The 16,720-nt window shown below is 58.5% G+C and overlaps 1 protein-coding gene across 2 annotated transcripts in view; it reads left to right on the top strand.

Moving 5' to 3' along the window:
* The first annotated feature begins 3,227 nt into the window (after positions 1-3,227).
* Positions 3,228-16,720, top strand: part of RARA (retinoic acid receptor alpha) — a 44,113-nt gene continuing 30,620 nt past the window's right edge. Inside the window, exon 1 of one of the 2 annotated variants that reach the window (XM_027517083.1) lies at positions 3,228-3,330. The gene's annotated coding sequence lies outside the window, so the exon portion shown is untranslated. Of the gene's footprint in view, positions 3,331-12,021; positions 12,239-16,720 lie in introns of those variants that run through there. The other variant, XM_027517082.1, reaches the window with a different exon arrangement.

The raw sequence follows: 16,720 nt of genomic DNA on the forward strand, positions 1-16,720 counted from the left end.
TTAAGATACACCAATAAAAACTGAGAAGTAGGAAGGAGATGCGACTTGGGGCTTTTTAAAAATATCTGTGGAGAGGTTACCTTGACTACTGAGAGAGAGGCCAAAACAGAGCCGAGGTGGAGAGCTTTTTTAACATTTGTATCTGTCCCCAGCACCTAGTTCAGTGCCTGAGACCTGCGGGGGCCAGGGGCGTATTCCATTAACAGTTGTTGAGCGAACTGATCCATGATGGAGTAAGACGCCGCCTCCCCTTCATCTTGAGGACAGTTCTGATCTGGAGGCAGCCCGGGCTGATGCTTCTGCACGGAGGTGGAGCAGGGAGAGGGGGCGCTCCATCCTGCGGCATGTGTCATGAGGCTTCTCAGCCTCACAGATGCGTCCCAATGGCTCCCTCTGATGTGATATTTTGCTTGAGGCAACTTCCATGTTGCTCCCAGGAGCCCCTGGCTTTGAGGGAAAGAGTCCCACCCACTGGCTGGGAGGAGGGGGTGTCTGTCTGGATGTTACCTAGTGTCCCCAGAGATGGGCCAGAAGCTGCGTGGCCTCTAGTTGGCAAGGGATTAGGGAGGAGCCCACCTTTGGAGTCCTGCTGTTTTAACTTTTGAGGAAAAGGTGTGATCTCAGGTTCCTCCTGAAAAGATCAGGTGCCCTCGGAGACCTTTTAAGTTACGCACAGCAGTAGGTCTCCACCTTCTCAGAAGGGGTGGGTCTGCAGAGGGAGAAGCTGTGCCCTTTGGCCTCCCCTTGGTTTTCAACCCCGGCCCCAGGGTGCTGGCAGTAGAAGCTAATTGGGTTGCGAGGGGCCTGGGTAAAGGCTGTCTGAAGCCTGGCAAAAGGAGGGAGCCAGCTCCTTTTTTAAAAAGCTCTAATTGAGTTCTGAATCAGCCTCGCTGCCTTTGATCCCGCCTCTGTTTCCCACACTGCCTGAAAGAGCTTCATCAGCACTTTACAACAAGGGTGCGCCCGCTCCCCACACCCGCCCCCCCTCTCCTGACGCTCTCTGCCGCCGCCATCCACTGCTTGTCTCCTTCAGTTAAGATAATGAAGATGCTGAGAGATAAAATGTGTATTTAATAAGGGTGGGGGTAGGGAGGCGGAAAGGGGCAGCCAGGGCCTTCCCTAGTTTGGGGCCCAGCCAAGACTGGGCTGAAAGCAGAGCTAGAGTAAGACTTGGCCCCAGGGTGTGGGGGTTTCTGGGCCTAGATCCAGTTGACTTCACTGCCTGCTGTTTGCCCTAAATTCCCCCACCTCCACCCTCACCCCCACACTCCTTTCTTTCCTCTCTGCTCTCTCCCAGTGGGAAAAGTGAGTCTTGCTTTGACCTTATTTTCAGCTGGTAGCTTGGCCTACAGTAGGTGCCCCCTACCCCAGAGTCAGCAGTGAGGTCGGGCTAGGGCAGCCCCTCTAGCCTGGGCCTGTAGAAGCTGTGGGTTCACAGTGGGGGGTGAAAAAGAGCTGGAGTTAATGAAGACCAGCTGTAGTCTGGGTTCTGCCCACACTTAGCTGCGGGCCAGCCTTTGGTGGTGGTGAGAAGGATGAGGGTACATGACCTCCATCCCTGGGCACAAGGATATCCTGTGGCAGCTGAGGCTGGCTCTGCTCTCTGAGCGTGGCTTTATCCTTAGGTTGTAAGAGAGTCGTCTGTTTCCCTCTTCTGCTCCTTCCCCTCCCCAATGACACTCAGCCCTTATTGAGCTTTATAACTGTAGTGGTGGCCCAGCTGAGATCTGAAGATCTCCAAGCTCCTCTGTAAACACTCATTAACTGCCTGGGAAGAACCCAGAGCCCTGGTTAACAGCTGGGAGAGAACTGAGGCACATCAGGGTGAAAGGCTTGACCTGAGCTCACCCCACCGGCTCCACCCTGGGGCCCTCCCAACCTGCCATCCAGCTCCTCTCCCCAGTTCCTGCCAGACTGACACAGGGGCGGAAGCAGTGCTGCCACCCTGTCCCCCTTCTAGGAAGAGGCCGTGCCCTCTCCCTTCCATGACTCTGTCCCTGACTTCCCCTGGCCCTTCACCGTGTGACGTTTCCCCTGCTTTGCTGCTGGAGGTGTGTGCAACTCCCCTTGCAAAACGTTTACCAGGCCCTCTGCAGCCTTCCCTCCACATTCCCTGGCCCACCTTGGCCCCCAACTCTGAGTTCTCCCTTTGAGAAATTGGGCTATCCTAAACTGGGTCTGTAACCTTGAAGTTGCGGGCTTCCCTGGTGGCTCAGCGGTAAAGAATCCACCTGCCAAAATATAGGATTTGATCCCTGGGTCAGGAAGATTCCCTGGAGAAGGAAATGGCAACCCACTCCAGTGCTCTTGCTTGGAGAAGCCCAGGGAGAGAGGAGCCTGGTGGGCTACAGTCCATGGGGTCACAAAGAGTCGGACATGACTGAGCGACTAGACAACAAAAACCTTGAAGTTGATCTAATGCTGAGGCCCTCCGGCCCCCTATTTATCCTAAATAGTACCTGGGAAAATACTCTCCTTTAACATATTCATTCTGGTAAAGCTTCAGGATCCAGTTGAGGGCCGGGTAGGGAGCCCGAGTCGACCCCTAGGTTCTGCATCCCCTTCCTTCACTGACAGTTGCCATTTCTGCCAAAGGATGTAACCCAAAGACTCCCAGCCCCACCGGCTTACCCTCTCACTTGGCTACATGTATCTGCAGAGCCCAACACACTTCCAGACACACAGGCCTCAGTCTAAGGATATAAAAATGCCAATTTCCAATTGCTACCTAAGTCATACTGCCCTTTCCACTTGCTAGAAATCAGTGCCTTCTTTCCCCTTGGCATGACCTCCTTCTCCTAGGCATTTAGGAATAATTTAGGGGAGACTGTGCTCTGTCTAGGAGGGGGAGGGTAGAAGTGAGCTCCTGTCCAAAGTGAACAACCCCCTTCCCCAGACCCCAGGCTAGTTGGGAATGGTGAGAAAAGCCATCTTAACCCCACCTTCAGTCCCAAAGCTCAAATCCATCCGTTCAGGCCAGGCAGAAGCAATGTTTTCTTTAATTCTGTCCCATAATATCCTCAACTAAAATCTCCCATGTGCTGTGTATTTGACACCGGGGACTGTGGCTGTCCCCAGCCCATGACTCAGACCTCTTTCACCAGTGAGTTCTTTCTGCCCCATCGGTTCAGCTCTGCACCCGCTGACCCAGTCACGGCTGGTGGAAGAGGGCGGGGAGAGTTTGGAGAATGGGCTTTAGGACCCAACGGGAACCTGTGCCTTTTGCAGCAGCCTAACCCAGAAGCAGGGGGGAATCCTGAATCGAGCTGAGAGGGCTTCCCCGGTTCTCCTGGGAACCCCATCGCCCCCCGCCGGCACGCACCTGAGCAGGTAGGACCTCGAACACCCCTTCCCAATTCTGCCTCGGCCGCCTTCCGCCTGGCCTCTCCGCTTCTCATCCGGCCGTTTCCCTCTCGGCAGTTCAGGCTTTCCCCGTCTCTCCTCCCCCACGGCTCGCTGTAGTCCAGGGAGGTGGGGGCCTGGGAACACAGGGGTGCCTGGGAGCTCGGAGCCCCTGCGCCCTCCGGCGCCCTTGCTGCACGCCCCTCAGGCATTCCCGTTCTCCAGCTAAGAATGGAAAGTGGGGGTAAGGTCTGCCCGGGCGCCAGACCCCGCTCCCTTCTTTGCAGTGTTTCCTAATCCCCCTTCCCCCACCTCACCTCGAGGGGAGAACTGGCACGCTAAGGTGACCGGGAGCCGGACCGGGAGACCGCTGGGGAAGCCAAGACTCCCTGGGGATTTCTCTCTTGCTTCCTCCCTGCCTACCCTCCCCGCCCCTCCAGCCCTAAGAGCCCAGGACTTTGCCCCCGAATCCCTACTCTCCTTGTAGACCCAGTGCCCGCTTCCAGGCTCATGGCACGTTGGAGTGGCCAAAGGCTGTGCGGGAGGGTAGTGGAGATTGTGAGCTTTTTAGGGGTTTGGGGGTGACCTTTCCCTGGGGTGGGGGGACGTTCTTTCAGGTTAGAGCCCTTCCCATCCTTGCCAACACCTCAACACCTATGGAAAAGCGCCCCCCCCCCCCCCACACACACCCACTGTGTGTGTGTGTGTGTGTGTGTGTGTGTGTGTAGACCATATGGTTGTAAGATCTATAAGCTTGGGATAGAGGTGGCTATATGCATGGAAGGGGAGAGATCCCAGAGTGTGGCCCAGGCCAGAATAGAATCAGCCCAGATGGCTGGGGAAGGGGGTGTGGACCAAATCAGGGAGGCCACCCAGCCATGCCAGCTCCCTGGGCTCCTTGGTTTTCAGAGCTCGAGCTCCTGGTGTTGCCCTGAGGCTTCTGCCCTCCTGCAGGCTCTCTGGGAGAGAGGTGGATGATACCTAGTATTTAGGGTGACTTGTTTGTCCCTCTTCTGGGGGGCTGACAGACCTTGTTCTCTGAAGATCTAGGGCATCTCATTCTGGTTTGGTGGGTTGGCAGGAGGGGTGTATGACTTGTCTGAGTAACCGTGTGTATAAGTGTGTGTATAGCCTCTGGGTGTAGCAGACTGGGCTGGGAAGCCATGGAAGAGACAGGTCACACTTTGAGGGAACCCCTCTAGCTCTCTGTGTGGGGGGTGGGTGGCGCACCTCTATCTGGTCACTCTATCTAGGTGTAGGGTATGTTCTGTATTCCTCCATGATCCCCCAGATCCCCTACGGGGTGGTTTTGGAGGAAAATGTGGATAATGGAGTGACTTCAGACTCAGTTCTGCTCTTGACCCAGGAAGGAAAGTAAATTCTGCTTGTGAGCAGTGGGCTGAGAATCAGGCCTGAATTTGAGACTCAGCTCGCTCATTTGACTACGTGCATTTATACAGGTCTCTAAGCCTCTAGTTTCTTAATTTATAAAAATGGCTATTAGTAACAAGCCCGGCTTGCCTGATAGGGATGCAGCCATAAAGACCTCATTAGAAGATGTATCCTACAGCCCACTGGAAATGGTAGTGGGTGGGGGTGTGGCAGGGTGGGAGGGCGGGGATAGAGTTCCAGGATGGGATTCTTTTTCTAATCTAGGTCATCTCTCTGCCTTCAGTTTCCTTCCCCCATCCTTGCCCATCTCTGGGATGGAGGAACCAGGTTGTTGCCCTAGGGGCTGCAGAGTTCCCCTAATGCGGGTCATAGCTGGCTACCAGCTCTCTGGTCCTCTGGGGCTCCACACCTCCCCTGAGCCCCGTCTCCACCTTCCTCCTGCCGTTCCTGCTCAGCGTCCTTGTCCCTGTCTCTCCCCTGCCCAATGGCCTCCTTGTCCGGCTCACTGGGCAGGAGCCCTAATCGGATTCGACAGCTGAGATATGTGTGGCGGCCGAGAGCAGGCGGGAGGGAAGCCAGTGGGAGGATGGTATGAGGGCTGCCCCTGGCACTGCCCAGGCCTCCCAGGCACCACCTTGGGCCTGCTGACTCCTGACTTGGCTGGGCCCCAGGGGAGGGGTGCCAGGGGAAGCTCAGGAACAAACAGGCTGGGGTCTGGAGATAAGGGGAGGGGGGAACACACGTAGGCCCCTAGGACCTCCCTGATATTTCATGCCCTTAATAAGCACTTCAGACTCTGACAGGCTTTGATGGGAGGAGAGGAGAGCAGGTGAGAGCCTGGCTGGCCTGCCCTGCTTCCTGCATCCCTGGGGCTCTGCCTTCTTCTCCCTTCTTGTTCAGAAATGTGTTCACTTTCCCCCTGCAGCCCCTCTGGCCAGTTTCTCCTGGAGCTCTGGGAGCTGCTGGGGGCACTTGCGTCTGCCTTTCTCCAGGCTGTTTCCTCCCCTCCGAGGTATTTCTCTCACTCCCTCCCTGGGCCGGGAGCCAAGACTCCTGGGTTTCCCGCCTGCCTCCTGGTGCAGAGCTGCCCTGCAGGCCTCCAGAGAGTCGCTAAGCTGGTTTCCTTCCTCCTGCGCAGGGAGGGCCTTCTTCCAGGGCTTGGAGGTGTCAGGAGTCCCAGGTGGGATAGGGGTGGAGGCTCTGTAGCCCCTGGCACCCAGCGTCCGGCTCCTCCCTCCCAGCCTCTGACTCAGCTTGGGGGCAGCATATGCCCAGCCTGGCAGGCATGACCTGTTCTTGCCTCTAGGCTTCCATCTTTATGTGTGGGAGCCAAGACCTCTCCTCTAAAGCTTCTTACCCCATGGCATCTGGGGGTGGCTACCGAAACCCCTCTGTCTGCACCCACACATTTAGGGGAATGGGGGATTGGCATAATTGAGGCTGGGGCACTATTTTGTCTTCCTTCCAGCTGGGCCAGGATGAAGAGAACCAGCCCAGACTTCCCCACACCGATTCCCTCTGCCCTCAAAAGACCAGTCCGTGGAGCCAGGCCCTGCCCTCTCGGTGCCCACAGTGTGGTTGGCACTGATTTGTCAGAAATTGGGAAGGTTTCCCTCCAGACCGCTGGCCTCCTCTCCCCCTCCCGTGGGGTGAGGACAGCTCTCAGATTGTAGGCACTTATGGGCAGGCCTCCCCCTAGGGAAGGGGTGTGGGGTGCCCCCGAGATGGCCAAGTTGGCACACATCCCAGGCTGGAGGGCTGGACCTGATTTGGGGCTGGGAGTTTGTGGGGGAGAGCAGGACATGGGCCTCCCTGCCCCCCTCATTTCCTGCTCTTTGGGCAGCTGTGGGCGAGAAAGGCTGCAGGGACTATTTTTAGTTGGTCTGTCCCCTGGCAGGAGGGACGTGCAGAAAAGCACGGGGCAGGCAGAGGGGCTTGGCCAAGGTGAGGGCAAGCCGGCGGGCGGAGGAGTGAGGAAGGGCCAGGGGGGCAGTAGACAGAGTAAGGAGGAGGTGTGGCGGGCAGGGGAAGGGCCTTGAGAAGAGGGCCTGACCAGAGGATGGGCTGGACTGGGCGGGGAGTCCTGGGGACCCCCAGGGCTCTCTCTATCCCAAGAGAACCAGAAGGGGCTTTGGAGGCACCTGGCCCATCCGTTTGCCCTACAGAGCGGGAAAGAGGGGATGTGATTTGCCCGTGGACATACAGCCCGTCACTGGGGGCTTTGGAACCCCAATCCAGGCCCCTTGTGCCCTTTGTTTTTCTCGTCACAGCCCCTCCCCCAACTGGGCTGTGCTACCTTGTCTGTCTGTCTGTCCGTCCGGCAGCAAGTAGGGCCTGGCCAGGCTCCTGGTCTCTTTCCCTCTCTGCTTGTTTATGCAGGGTCTTTGGTAAACCCCAGCTTGGTTTGTTTATAAGTCTCCACCGTGTGTGGAGAGAGTCTGTGTCCAGGCTGGAAGGAGGTCAGGGTTGGGGTTTGTTTAGGTGGCCTGTGGCCACTGGTGTGAATCGAGGTGCTGGGCTGGTTCCAACAGTCTCACAGGCTGGCTCGCCGGGAGCTTGGAGACACCTTCGAAAAGGGGCATCCGGCCTAACCCCATTTTAGGGACCCAGCGAGGGTGGGGGATTGTGCCCACAGTCCCAGGAGGAGTTGGGGACCGACCAAGGACTAGGATACAGAGCCCTTTGTGAGCCCCCGTCCTGCCACGCCTAGGCCACAGGGGTTGTTTGCCAGTCCACCCAACAAAGGAAGGGGGTGGGAGCAGGGAGATTGCCACTGGCTTCTGATCACAGTCAGAAGTGAGCCCTCTGAGGCCCAGAGGTGGGGGAGAAAGTTCAGCAGAGATACGTGGTCCCTGAGTTGAGCCTCATCCCAGGGGCCAGCATGTTGCAAAGCTGCAGGGGGCGCCATTCTGTAGACCAGAGGGTGAAGGGCACCCTCTGGGGTTGTTCAGAGCCCTGCTTGGGGAGCTAAAGGTGCTTCTGTCCATCACCTTCTTTCTTCCAATCAGCTTCAGATCCAGCTGGAAGGAGGTGTCCCAGACAGGCTTTAATCCAACACACACTCCCCACCCTGCCTCCTGCCACTCAGCCCGCCTCCTCCCCACCAAGCAGGTCTCAGTGGGCCACCAACTGTGGTGCAGGGGCCCCTCCCCCTCTCTCCACTCAGTTTCTATGTCTCTGGGGGGCTGATTTATCATCCCCCCTCATCAGGCCGGCTGCAGTGTATGAGAAATCAATAGTGCAAATGGATTGAGGTTGTTCAGCCTGTCGGCTCCCCTTGGGCCCCATCAACTCTCCCAAGACTTGGGGAGTTACTCAGTCCGTTTCTGGCTCAACATACACAGAGATCCACACACCTAGTGCCTGTAGCCTGGGCACAGGAATGATTCTGTCTGTCTGTCTCTGTCTTCTCTCTTGTTCTGTCTCTCTCATATCCTGGGCTGGTCTTTGCATGACAAATACCCTTGAACATTTATTTTCTAGCTTGGGTGGAGTGGGGGTGGAGGGGCTTAAAGGGCAGTAGGCTGCTAGCCAGAGGTGGGAAGGGAGCAGGTGGGTGAGGGAGGCTGTATCCAGCGGGAAGGATGAGCTGGGGAAGGGATTGGGTGACAGCCCACCCCATAGCCTCTGGTAACTCAATCCCTGCACCCCGATTCCCCTCCCGCTGAACAACTTCAGCAGCTGCTGGCAGAAGCAGGGCTGGCAGAAATGTGTATGAGTGCATATGTGTATGGCGGGGGGAAGAGGGGCTGTGGGGGCAGGAGGTGCTGCCAAGACACGTTAAAGGAGACTCACAGCCTGCGTACAACTTGGGTGGCAGGAGGAGGTGGGGCCGGGGAAAGAGTGGGTGGTGAGTGATGGGCAAGGGGCAGGCTTCATTCAGGGGAGGGGCAGGGCAGCCCAGGGGTCTCAGAAAACTTGTCTGCATGGAAGCAGGGCCTGTCATGGTGGGTGTGGGCCGTAGTAAGGGTTCAGGGGTGGGTAGCGCCATGGCTTGCCCCAGGATGCCTGTTCTTCATCAGGGATGCAGATAACCATGGAGGACATGGCCTGCCCCTGTCCCCAATCCCTGGGCTGTGCCTGCTGGGTATCACAGTCTCGGTGACTAAGTCACTTCTGTCCTGGGGCTGGCAAGGTGCCAGGCTCAGCTCTTCTCGGTAGGTGAGTCACTGCCCTGGCATCTCCCCCGGATGCAGCTGAGTCACTGGCCGTGCCTGCTGGGCAGGTGGGCACTGAGCTTGGGGGTGAGGTTGGGGGGCTATGTATGTAGCCCCCAGCATCTTCTCTGATCTCTCTCTAGCATGTCCTGTCCCCACCCACAAATCTGCAGAGCCAGGCAAGGCTGGTGTTTCTGCCCTGTGCTCTGTTGGGGGATGAAGGAAGAGGGAGCAGGGTGCTGCATGGAAATATATTCAGGATAAATGGGGGGTTGAGGAGGGGTTGTGAGTTTAAATCTCAGCTCTTAGCTCTGCCACTGACAAGCTCTATGACCTTGAGCAGGGCCATTCCCTTTCTGAGCCTCAGTTTCCTCATCTGTACAATGTAAGCAGGAGCCTTGCCCTGGATGACTCTCCAGGACTGTGAAAGTGAGATGGGTGGGGCCATGAGGGGGGTTGAGGGGGATAAGCTGAGCAGCTAGTGAGGGGGAGAGGAGTCTGGTGGGGTCGGTTCAGGTTCCAGCAGACATCTCCACCCCACCTGCATCCAGGTGGTCTTGCGGGGGCAGTATTTCCCATCCTCTGTTCAGATTACTAGTGATGCTATTCTTCAAGAGTTCCCCACAGGCAGAGAAAGGGAGGCCTTGTTTTGCTGGAAGTGTAGGCTCTCTCAGGGTGTTTCACAGCTATTTTGTATCTCCTTTGTCTGACTGAGGCTGTCAGTGGCCCCACACCTATCTGGATTTTCTCAGATTTCCTCCAGTTGGGAGAGGGATGCCTGTCTTGGGAAATCAGCTGCTCAGGCTCCTCCCGCAGCCCATCTCCTCTGCCTGCCAGAGGGGAAGGCTAGGCCCCAAGAAGGGGTGTCTTTTTTAGAGTGAGGAGTCCCTGGGACTGTGTCCCTCCTTTGGCCCCGGAGCACTTCTCCTTCTTGCGTGGGAGTCCCTGGAGGGTGGGGGTGGGGACCCTGGAGTGGGTCCTGCAGAGCTGGAGTTCAACTCAGCAGTGAGGCAGTGCCCTAAAGTGTGCGGCTGTGTGCTTGTACACATGGATGTCAATTTTCTGTGCGTGAGTGTCTGCCCTCTGTGGGGAGCAGGTTTGTGGGTGCGTGAATTTCTACCCTCATCTGCATGTGGGTCTCCTGCTCTGTCTTTTCAGGAGTGTGCCTCCCCTCTGCTTCATGACCTTGTGGGTACACAAATGCCTGTCTTGTATGTGCAAATTCTGTGTGTATACATATGTGTGCATATGTGTGTGTGCTAATGTGCACATGCTTGTGCATATTTGGATGTCCTGAGTGTGCATTTGCACACCTGCATCCCCATGTGCGCGAGTGAACCTCACCCCATGTGCTGGCAGGTGTACGTGAAGGCCCCCCTTCGTGGGAGGCAGTATGCCTGTGCGCAAAGTGCACGATACATTTTAGTGTCCTTGATCTTTCCCCTCTGGCCTCCGCGGGAAGGAAACCTGGCAGAATCTAGACTAGTGGAATCTAGGAGGAGACTGTGCGAGCTGGGGGGCTGTTGGCACTGAGTCCCCTCCCTGAGCGGCGCCCCCTGCTGCTGGCTGGACTCTAGCTAGAAGGCCTTTTTTTGAGGGGGGGAGTTGGGGGACAAGGGGTTAAGCGTCGGCGTGCACATCTGGGAGCCATTGGCACATTCCTGCCCGCTGAGCGCATGTTTGCGGATGGATCTGGCCGGGACAGGGCGGGAGGGGCTGGTTCGCACCGGCGGACGGAAATCCAGACGGGAGCGGGAGACAGCCCGGCCCAGCGGGCGGGTAGGGGCCTGGGGAAGCGTCACCCGGACGCTCTCTCCCCGCGCCGCCGGACCTCAGGGCACAGTGTCCTTCCGACCCTGCTTGTCCTACCTCAAACAGGCTGGGGGCCCAAAGCTGGAGAGAGACAATGAGATCCCTCAGTCCTAGACCCAGCTGTGCTACCTGTGCCGGGCGATCGGGGATTAAACCTAGTGTCCACTCGTCGCAGACTGGGGTTCCTCGTCTAAAAAGCGGGGACCGTCGGGCCGGTGGGTTTGAGAGCTCTGCCAGCCGGGTCATGCTGTCTCCTCACAGGAGGCCTGGGAGTAGGCACTTCCCCTTACAGTGGGAAGTCCTGTGGGGGCACTTGTGGCCACTTCTCTGACCGAGGACCTGGAGGGAGGTGTTCACTTACTGATTCCTCTTTCTGTCCGCCCCCCGCCCCTCCCTCCCGCCATAGACGGCTAGAGTGGGCAGATGGTCCTCTCAAACGGAGCAGCAGGCTAGGAGGGGGCTTGTGGCCGTGTCGGGGACTGGGGTCTCTGCAGAGGGAGAGTGACTCAGATTCTGCCCCAATAATGCGAGTTTTCCTGTCTCCTCCAGCCTGGATCAGGAGAGAGAAGCTTGAGTCTGAGAATGTAGGGGTGCTCCTGGGCGCCCCCAGCTCGGGTCTTGGAATACCCCTGAGAATCGCTGTTCTTTTGGGGGAAGGGTTCTGGGGGTTGCTGAAAGGTTGGGTTGGGCCAGAGTTCCTCCGACCCACCCAAGTTGTGAAGGTGTTTAGGGAAGAGGAGGGGGCCGTGCTTGGAGGTGGTCTACATGCCTTTGCACTCCTTTTTTGCCAGTGAGAAAATTGAGATTTAGAGAAAGGAAGCGACTCGCTCAAGATCACACAGCTCTCATTTTCAGGGGGCTCCAGGAGAAAGATTATAATGAAAGGGGTCAGAGCCTTGACCGCTAGGGCCAGAATCTCTGCATGTGTTTCCAAATTACGTCGTCGCCTGTCTAACCCAGGTTTAGGTGTGAAGGGTGTGTGCTCGTGATCCTCGCTCCTGAGTGTGGGTGTGTGTGGTTGGGGGGAAAGGAGTGTGATACCGCACACGGCAGTCCTTTCTCCACTGAATCCTCATTCCATTCTTTGCGCAGAACTCCAGTTCTGGCTCTCAATCTCTTCTTTTGGGGCAGAGGGAGGGATTCTCCCAGATTCCCACGGTCGAGCTTTCTGCTAGGCGCGGCTCCTTTAAGACTCGCCCGTTCCCTGGGTCTATGGGGGGGGGGCGTGATCCTGTGTGCCCGCCCCTGGCTCGTGATTGGTCGGTGGGCGGGCGGGGGCGGGCCCGAGGGTGAGGGCCTCCCCGCTGCTCGGTACCCTCCGCCCCCCCAGTCTGGGGCTCCGGGTAAAGTTTCAGCCTCCGCACGTGACTCGCCATGGCCGCTGCTTTAGCCCCGCGCCCCTGAGCCACGGCCCCCCAAACCGCTCCTCTCCCTGGACCCCGCAACCCCTGACGCCGAGCGGCTCCGAGGCTCAGGGTCAGGGCATACGCTGTGCCCGCGGGTGACCCGGACGGATTGCTTCCCCCTACTGCGAGGTAACCTCTCCCCTGGGGATTTTGGAGAGCCTCCGCCTCGCGCAGACATCGGGGCCCCTTGGCCTGTTCCTGATAGCACCCGCGGGCGGGGACCCGGTGCCGGGCGAGTTCCGACGGGAACCTGGGGTTTCCTGGGCTTCCCAACCCGCCGCCGTGCTCAGGGTGGGAGAGCCCCGTCTGTGCGTCTGTCTGCTCCGGTGTCTTCGCGCGCAGCCGGGAGATGTCTGGGGCCGTCTGCCGCGCGTGTCTCCGGCGGCCGAGCTGTGGCAGAACCCACGCTGGGAACTCCTGCCCTCTCTCGCTTTTCTTTTCACAAACAAGTAAAACAAAAAGACTTTGAAACCTGTTTGGGGAGAGATCGGATGCCCAACGGACTAGCCCCCTCCTTTTTCTCCTGTTATCTGAGCCGCCCTGTGGTTTGGGGAAAATCAGCCCTGGGGCCCACCCCCACCAGAGGCAGCCGGTTGGGGGGCGGGGCCCATTCAGCTGGTGTCCCCCGTGGAGTGCGGGGAGCCGTCAGAACTGGGGACAGGAGCCAGTGCAGCCAGGGGAGGGATGTCTCTGAATCTGGTGGCACTGTGGGGTTGTGGAAGCATTTGGGGGCGTAGGGAGGAAGGCACAGATTGGTCGTCTTTGCTCTGCTGAGGGTGTCTGGGACCTGGTGCCACCCAGAAAGCGAGGAAGCTGCGAGCCAGATGTGTATGTGGGAGGGGGGGGCGCTGGAAAGTCTGCTTGGCAGTGCCCCTTCTCTCTGGGCATTGCCTTACTGTCAGGCTACTCCCTGAGAAGGGGGCCATGCCTCCATTGTGCCAGGCTGGGGATGGGGACTAACTCATGTGAAAATCAGATAAGAAAAGCCCCCCAGTCTGGGAGTCACGTCTCTACCATTCATCCTACCTTGGATAGGTTGCCCATATGCTGGCATGGAGGGGGGTACCCTTGGCCCCCACCTAATGCCAGCTCCCTCTTCTGTAACCAGATTGCCTTCTCCTTGCAAGATGTGTGCACATGTATGTGTGTGTATGTTCTCAGATGGAGACTCCCCCCCCCACCTCCACCCACTGCGGGCTCACCCCCAACACTCATTTCTACTCCTGACTGCCATCCCTCCTCCAGTTGCCCAGTTAGGAGATTCAGAGATGTCTCTCATTCCCTTCGCTGGCTGCAGTGGTCACAGGGCAGGGTTGTTCTGGGGAAGTGGTTCAGTAAGGTTGTCAGGTCTTGCTAGGAAATGGGCTCAAGCCCCAAACTCTCCTCCGGGGCCTTGTGCTTGATGGGGAGGCTGGGCAGGGGAAGCCCCAGGTTGCAGTGGGGGTGGCTTGGAGCCTTGGGGCTTCCCCTGTGAGGGGTGGAGATGAGTCTGGGGGAGGGGATAAAAGAGTCTTTGGAGCTGGAGGGGGTGGGGAGGGGGGTGATTGTGGAGTCAGGGAGTTTGTGACTATGAAAGATGTTGGTGCACTGGGAGGGACTCGGACGTCAGTTCTGCCTGGTGTCTGGGCCATGCCGGTCCTGAGACAGAGGGGTCACTGGTATCAGACTTGAGTAGGTCTGTGGGAGTGGAGGATCTTGGCTTTGGAGTGTGTGAATAAGTGTACATGAGGTGGGCACCTCAGGACTTTCCTCGCCAGACTGGTAAGGGCAGTGCAGACGCAGGGGCAGTTCTGAGAAGACCCTGGGCTTGGAGCAACTTGATCCTGGCTGCCTCCTTTTATAGCCCCCATATCTCCGCCCTTCAGGTTGGCCCTAAATGCCCCTACTACCACTCTGGGAAACCTCCCTGGTCCCCCTCCTACTCCTAACCATGTGGCCGCCTGGCAGGAAGCTAGCTGTGGGCAGCCCCATCCTAATCACCCCCATGCCTCCCCCGCTGGGCACAGTCACCCACATGTGCCATGACGTGGTTCCTGCCACCCTGTCTATTGTGGGGGGAAAGGGCATCGTCTGAGTGGCCCTTGGGATCTGTTTTGGGGTATTGACCCAGACCCCAGTTAATTAAGCTCCCCTTCCTCTAAATCATTTGGTCCTTGGAACCTGGCTCTGTCTGCCCTCAGGGAGCGCCCCCCAACCCCCTCCCCACTCCTTGATCAGACTAGAGGGTCTTAGGTGGATGGTCCACAGAATTCTGTGACAGGGTGGGGCCTGCCCCCAGATAAAACCTTCGTGCCCTGTTCCCTATTCTCTGGGTAGCATGGACAGGGCAGGACCCTGACTGGGCTGTATGAGTGGGTGAGTTTGGGACTCTGCTTCCATTTAGGAGCACTGTCTGGGTTCAGGGGTGATGGGCGTCTGGGGAAGGTAATCCTATCCTCCCCCCACCCCAATGCGATGAGTAAATCTCCTCTCGCCCAGCACCCCACACCCTTCCCGGTGGTGGTGGTTTGTGGAGTGTGGGAAGCTGGCAGGGCCCCTGGCAAGATGGCCAGGGTTGTCTTGACTTACTGGGTTTTGGAAACGGAGTGTGGCAACTGATACCCCAATTCCCAGGGTTTTGGCCACACGTCCTCTCTGACGCCTGCTGTCTTTCCTCCCTCTGTTCCCCTCTCTACCCTCTGGCTGCTGTGTGGAGCCCACAGAGTCTGTGGGGGGATGTGGGGTGGGGGCGAAGTCCCGGATCTCTGTGTGTGTCCAGGGAGTGTTCTGGAGATTGGCAGGACTGGCTGCGGGAGTCTGGGTGTCCCTGCGCAGTGGGCGGCGCACGAGGAGTGGGCCCAGAGTGTGAGAACGTGTCAGTGTCGGTGTGCCTGTCCCGTCTGGCTTGGGTGTGGGTGTCTCTTGCTTCGTCTGGATCTTGCCTCCCGCTCCAGTCCCAGCCCCTCCTCCCTCTCAGCTGGGACCGCCTGCTCGCTCGCTCTCTCCGCAACTGGAGCCTCCCTTGCCTGTTCCTGGAATTTGGAGAGGAGGAGGAGGAAGAGGCAGGCAGACAGACCTCCCACACTCTAGCCCGCCCGCCTGGCATCTTGGGGAAATGAAATAGGTGCTATGGAACTAAGGTTTCCTTGCCTTCGCCAGACCTTCCAGCACGCAGAGTCCAGGGGGCCAGGTCTTACAGGAGGGGTCTGGGCTCCCCCCACCCCGCCCCCAGGCAGCAATGTCTCCTTCTTCTACCCAGCATCCTGTTGGCCAGGGCCCCTGCCTGGACCTCCAGGCACCACTGTCAGCCTGGGGAACGAGTGGGGATTAGTCTGCTGCCAGCCTGGCCAGCACCTGTTGCCAACCCCCAGCCCTGTAACTGGAGCTGGCCGGGGAGGGGGGCTGCAAAATGACAGGTGGAATTTCTGCAGCCAGGCAACCCCCCCACCCACTGGGTATGCCTTTCCCTTCCGGCCGGGCCCCGGAACCAGGAAAGCCTCCCCTCCCCTCCCAAGTGTCAACCTGATCTCATGGATGATGTGCCTGTCCTGCATGTGGGGGTAGGGCCTGGGAGATGGGCAAGGGGATGAATTTATTGCTATTTGCCCGATGACCCCCACCCCCTTCCCTGGCTGCAGAGCTGGGCTGCCCATGTTCAAATTTTCTGAGCTCTGCTGCTCTGGCTGGACTGGGGGGGTGGTGGTGGGGTGTGTGGATGGGGGTGGTTCTCTGTTAATGTTTTAATTGCATAAAAACTGGGAGCTCAGCTCCGGGCCAGTGGGGAGTCTGGGTCTGGCTGGCCGCCCGGTTTGGGCTAAATATAGTCTGGGACATCTGCAGAGAAGGGGAGGGGGGTGGCGGGAGGTTCCATTCCCCCCACCTCCGGTCAAGGTGCCCTCGTCTGGGCGGGCACCTTGGAGCTGGGAGGGGGATTCCTCAGCACAGAACGCAGGGGAGAGGTGGTGTGGGCTGGGCACCGTTGGGACCTTGCTTGCCTGGAGGCCAGTAGACGCCTGAGATGAACCTGGAGGCTCAGGACCAGGGTGGAGTGGGGCGTGCCAGATCCAGTGGCTCTGCTCCCCTCCACCCAGAGCTGCCTGAGGTCAGGCAGTCTGTGTCACTGCACCTGGTGGTATGTCACGGTGACCCATTCTTGGTGCGCCTGTGTGTACACACCTCCCTTGGAGTAGCTCCCTCCCAGCCCCTCCCCTGGAGCTCCTGTCCCCCGGGTCCTACCGCAGGTCCCCAGCCCTCCTTCCTTGTGTCCCTCGCCCCACAGTGAAACCTTCAGCCCAGGAATCGAGACTTGAGAAGGGGAAGCTGTGGTGGGGAGTTCTCTGATCTCCAGTCACGGCAGGAAGTGGAAGGGAGGGGGACCCAGCGGGGAGAACCATGAGTGGCAGGCAGGGAGGGAGGGCCCATCAGCCCTGCGGCCAACTGCGCACACTGCAGTGTGGGGTGCACCTTCCCAGCTGCCCCCTTTCCTCCAGTTCCAAGTGGGGTAAACTTAGGGGACCGCTGATTCCCCCGGGGCGGGGGACTGCTAACAAGCTTCATCACCCCCCACTGAAAAAAAAAAAACTGTCTTCCCGTCACGTGACTGTCACTTCCTGTCCCACTGTGGTTCCCGGG

The sequence above is a fragment of the Bos indicus x Bos taurus genome, chromosome 19, assembly GCF_003369695.1.
Source record: "Bos indicus x Bos taurus breed Angus x Brahman F1 hybrid chromosome 19, Bos_hybrid_MaternalHap_v2.0, whole genome shotgun sequence".
NCBI lineage: Eukaryota > Metazoa > Chordata > Mammalia > Artiodactyla > Bovidae > Bos > Bos indicus x Bos taurus.